Source organism: Marmota flaviventris, chromosome 4 (genome assembly GCF_047511675.1).
Source record: "Marmota flaviventris isolate mMarFla1 chromosome 4, mMarFla1.hap1, whole genome shotgun sequence".
Lineage (NCBI taxonomy): Eukaryota > Metazoa > Chordata > Mammalia > Rodentia > Sciuridae > Marmota > Marmota flaviventris.
Window position 1 is genome coordinate 2,991,397 of NC_092501.1, and position 5,656 is coordinate 2,997,052.

At 41.3% G+C, this 5,656-nt stretch overlaps 1 non-coding gene across 1 annotated transcript; it reads right to left on the reverse strand.

Annotated features, from left to right (window-relative positions):
* Positions 1-2,707: 2,707 nt before the first annotated feature.
* On the reverse strand, positions 2,708-2,780 carry Trnae-cuc (transfer RNA glutamic acid (anticodon CUC)). The gene has a single exon. It is a non-coding gene; the product is annotated as a tRNA-Glu (tRNA).
* Positions 2,781-5,656: the final 2,876 nt, after the last annotated feature.

The following is a 5,656-nucleotide window of genomic DNA, read 5'->3' on the forward strand; positions in this document are numbered from 1 at the left end:
TTAGCATGACATGCTTCTTTTGCAGTGTGAAGGTGGCGCACGTTCTGGATAACTGGAGATCAAAGACCTGGTCTTGATCCTCTAACTTAGGTGAAGGCAGTAGAGGGCTGCTTGATTTGCAAAAGTCCCCAAGACGTTGGTGGATGTACTTTGACACACTAGAACGTGACATGGAACTCCAGTGCAGTGAGAGTGTGTGGAAACCTGCAGTTTCATCAGCGGGGGAGAAGACCACAGTGACCACAGACCCTGGGAGGGGGAGAGTTGGTGCTGTGGAGGAAGCGGACCTGGTATGTGGTGCGGCTGTGAGGGCAGCTAAGCAATACAGGTTTCTCTGGAAACACAGGAGCCAAATTGTGGCTAGGGGATTTGGGTCTGCTCTACAGTAGTTGTGTGGCATTGGGGCATTGTAGGTGGTTCATTTTAAGTGGGAGGTGGACAGTTTAGAAATACTGAGAAGAGCACACAGGATGGCAAGGGTCTGAAGCACCTCTGAAATGGATGGTGAGGGGGACCAGCCACGGAAAGTGCCTGAGCTCTGTCTTCAAACACAAGAGGATGTTATTGTCCAACAGGAACAGCTGTTTACTTTATGTTGCTCAAGAGGGAAAAATAAGAATCATGAGTGGAGTTGTGAGAAAGGAATTTGGTTTAAATCAGTATTTCTCGAGTGTGATATACAAACCACTGGGAGTATGGGGGTTTTGTTTTGTTTATTACAAAACTTTTTGCCAGGTGTGGTAGTGGGCGCCTGTATTTCCAGTGACTCAAGAGGCAGGAGGATAGCAGATTCAAACCCAGTATCAGCAACTTAGGCCCTAAACAACTTAGTGAGACCCTGTCTCAAAATAAAAAATAAACAGGGCTGGGGATGTTTAGCACCCCTGGGTTCAATCCCCAGTACCAAAACAACAATAAAAACTTTTTATATTGAAATAGTTTTAGACTGTCAGAAAGGTTGCAAAGAACAGTGTACAGAGTTCAAATGCACCTTCACCTAATAAGCAAGCTAGAGTAAGATCGCAAGCCTTAGAGCCAACCCTTGTACAGAATTATAACTGAGCTCTTCCAGGTTCCAGTGATGCCCTTCTTCAGCTGCAGGCTCAAATCCAAGATCTGATGTTGCTTTTAGTTGTTTCCTTGTCTCTTACAACTTGTGACCCTGCATCAGTCTTTTAGGGCCTTCACACATTTAATGAGTGTGGGTCAGGTAAACTTGGTTGCTTGGTGTTTCCTCATGAGTTGACAAAGGTCACGTGTCTGGGGCATTAGCACTGTAGCACTGGTGCTGTGCTTTCCTTGTTTGTTAGTGTGCGCTGCTGGGGGTGGAACCGAGGCCTTGCACGAGCTAGGCAAACACTCTCCCACCCACTTACCCCAGCCCAAGGTGTGCCTCCTTGGTGCAGCATGCTTGTGGCATATGATGTCAGTGTGTCTCTACTGGTACATCAGCCTTGTCACTTGGTAAAGGTGTTTTATCCACTTAACATTATTATTTTCCCTTTATGATTTATATAAATCTTGGGAAGATAACTTACAGACTGCAAATATCCCTTTCGCTTCTTAAATTTCTGCCTACCAATTTTAGCATCTATTGATACATCTTATCTGAAATGATTTTCATTATATTTTACTTAATCAAAATTTTGTAATGTCCTCTTTTTTTTACATTTATTTATTAAAATTTGCCTGTAAAGAACTCTTGTCGTTTCTCCCCCATTTACTGATTGTTGTTTTTGTTGTGGGTGTCATGGGCCTTTCTTCTGTGGCTTACGTAGAATCCAATGCTGGTGTTTACTGTATTGCTACAATTATTTTGGATTTGGCCATTAGGAATTGCTCTAGGTTGGCACCCATGTCCTTTTGACACCCTTGTCCTTTACAAGGACTTCCTAAGGCTTTTGGTTCCACAAAGTACTTCAGGCTCATTGTATTTTCTCCATTCTGTCCCTGGGTCAGCTGTTCCCATGGAGCCTAGATGCCTTTCATGGGAGGATGGCGTTTAGCAGTCAGCACCTAGGTGCTGCTGGGCTGCGGTGTTCTCTGCAGCTGTGTGTGTGCACATACACGTGTAAGCACACTCATCTGTACATGTGTTATTTCTGAATCTGCATCAGTATGTCTGACAGACACCTCCAGTTCCAATCCAACAGACCAGATTCACTGTAGCATTCTCCCTTTCTTTGTAGTTTATTTCTTCAACAGTGAGAAACTTGCTCTGGTCTTTTATAGTATACTTGCTTATTTATTCAGTGCGAGTATAATGTAGTTTCAAAATTGCTGACCTCGTGAGAAACAGACTTACCAACCAGGGCACATTTTTTGTATAATAGTTCATTTTGGTTTTGGCCTTTGCGTTTCTAGTCAAAACAGTACTTTGTAAAACTACTTAGGGTGATTCTTTTCTTCATGGTGGTGTAGTTTTCATTTCTGAGTAGTTAGGTTCATTTATTATTGTTTGCAATCCGTCTGGGGTCCCCTTCTCCTGACGTCCTGATTGAGTTGAATTTTTACTTACTTACTCAAACATTACTCAGTTGTTAGGATACACACCCTGACTTCCTCTTGATGCCTCTTCCCACCTCCCCTCTCCCATCCACCCCCTGTAGGAAAGCCATCTCTAATTTCTCGTGTATCCTTCTTATATCTCTTTCTTTTTTAAATTTTTTTTTAGTTGTAGATGGACACAATATATTTATTTATTTTTGTGTGGTGCTGAGGATCGAACTCAGGGCCTCATGCATGAGAGGCAAGTGCTCTACCACTGAGCCACAACCCCAGCCCCTATATCTCTTCCTTATATGAAGGATAGCATATTATAGATTCTCTTTTGCACTTCTAGAAATCATGCAGACTGGTCCATAGAAATTTCCCCCTTTTTATAGCAGTGAAGGGCCGTGTTGCTGTGTGTTCAGACTTTATCCCCTCTCCTGCACAGGGCACGTACCTCTCCCACTACATTGCAACTCAGCAGTGTTGCCCCTTTCCACTAGGATACACACCCTGACTTCCTCTATTTTTTTTACAGAGTTCAAATGTACAGAGTTCAAATGCACCTCCACCTAATAAGCAAGCTAGAGTATGATCGCAAGCCTTAGAATCAACCCTTGTACAGTAGTATAACTGAGCTCTTCCAGTTTCCTCTATTTTTAAATAATAATGTTGCTGGAGGTGGATTGAGGGTAGGTACTCAGAGGTGAGTGCCTGGGGTAGAGCGTGCCAAGATTTGTTGGGTGTTGCCAGATTTCCCCACCATGTTTGCATTCCCACCAGCTGGACAGAACCTTGCCAAGAGGGAACTGGTCATGTTTAAAATTGTCAGTCTAATGGATGACAGATGATGTCTTTTTTTAATATATATTTTTATTTGTTCTCATTAGTTATACATGACAGTAGAATGCATTTTGACACATCATACATAAATGGTGTATAACTTCTCATTTGTCTGGCATTACATGATATAGAATTACACAGGTCATGTAATCATATATGCACAAAGGGTAATAATGTCCGATTAATTCTACTATCATTCCTATCCATGCCTCTCCCCTCCTTTCACTCCCCTCTGTCTAGTCCAAAATACCTCTATTCTCCCCTCCACCCTTATTTTGAATTAGCATCCACGTATCAGAGAAAACATTCAGCCTTTGGTTCTTTGGGATTGGCTTATTTCACTTAGCATAATATTCTCCAGTTCCATCCATTTACCAGCAAATGCCATAATTTCATTCTTCTTTAAGGCTAAGCAATATTCCAATGTGTATATATACCACAGTTTCTTTATCCATTCATCTGTTGAAGGGCACCTAGGTTGGTTCCATAGTTTAGCTGTTGTGAATTGAGCTGCTGTAAACATTGATGTGGCTGCATTGCTGTAGTATGCCGATTTTAAGTCCTTTGGGTATAAACCTAGGAGTGAGATGACTGAGTCAAATGGTGATTCCTTCCAAGTTCTCTTATGGATCAAAGACCTTAGGCACTAGAACAGTGACCCTGTGCCTAATAGAAGAAAAAGTAGGCCCAAATCTCCCCCATGTCGGCTTAGGATCTGACTTCCTTAACAAGACTCCTAAAGCACAAGAAGTAAAATCAAGAATCAATAAATGGACTTTGATTGGTCAAAGGGGAAGTAGGGAAGGGGAGTACATTACCCTAGGTACATGAATGTGCCCTAGGTACATAGTCACATATGGTGTGACTCCACATCATGTACAACCAGAGAAATGAAAAGTTATGCTTCATCTGTGTACAATGAATTGAGATGCATTCTGCTGTCATAGATACCTAATTAGAACAAATTAAGAAAAAAAATCAATAAATGGAATGGAATCAAACTAAAAACTTCTTCACAGCAAAGGAAACAACCAATAACATGAAGAGAGAACCTACAGAATGGGAAAAAAATCTCTACTACACACACCTCAGATAGAACATTAATCTCCAGGATATATAAAGAACTCAAAAAACTTAAAGCCAAAAAAAAGAACAAATAACCCAATCAATAAATGGGCAAAGGAACTAAACAGACACTTCACAGAAGAAATAGAGTCAATTAACAAATATATGAAAAAATGTTCAACATCTATAGCAATTAGAGAAATGCAAATCAAACATTGAGATTCCATCTCACTCTAGTCAGAATGGCAATCATCAAGAATACAAGCAACAACAATAAATGTTGGTGAGGAGATGGGGGGAAAGGTACGCTCATATGTTGCTGGTGGGACTGCAAATTGGTGCAATCACTGTGGAAAGTAGTACGGAGATTCCTCAAAACTTGGAATGGCACCACCAGATGATGTCTTAGTTGTATACGGTTGTAATACCTTTGTTTTTCATTAATTTTTTTTAATGTGGTGCTGAGGATTGAACCCAGTGCCTCCCACATGCTAGGCAAGCACTTTACCACTGAGCCACAACCCCGGCCCCTGTCCTAATGTCTTGATCTGCATGTCTCTAAATATGGGTGAGTTTGAACACGTTTTCGTATGTGTGAGAACCACTTTAATAACTTTTTTGTAAACTGTACCTTTTCCTCATTATTATTTAGGGCTTTTTGCTCTCAGCTTTCACCCGATTTTTATATGTTAAGTTGTGTGTGTGTGTGTGTGTGTTATAAGTTCCAATTATTTTCTTATTTTCCAGGTACCTTTTAACTTTGTTTAGGGTTTTTTTTTTGTTTTGTTTTGCCCTGTAGAAGTTTTTATTTTTATGTAGTCAAATTTATCAATCTTTGTTTGTTGCCTCTGGGTTTTAAGTCATAAATAGAAAATATTTTCCTGCACAGATTTAGAGAGGGGTTCCTGCGTGTTTTCTTCTAGTGCCTACAGAGTTCTGTATGCTCAGTTCTTCTACATTGAGGTCTCTGGTCCATCTGGTTTATTTTTCATGTACGGTGTGAGACATAGGTCTAATTTTTTTCTTTTTCCAAATGGCTACCTAGTTTTCATGGCACCATTCATTTGTTAAAAAGCCCACATTCAGCCCCGTGGTTTGAAATGCCCAAGTTCCCCCTCACCGGGTTCCCTTCTGGACTCCTCGTGCTGTCCGCTGGACTGTGTGTTCACGTGTGAGCCGACCCGCCACCACCCTGTGTATTGTCATCTTCCTGGCACTCTTCCTGTTCAGTAGCGTTTTTTCCAGGTTCCTCTGGCTA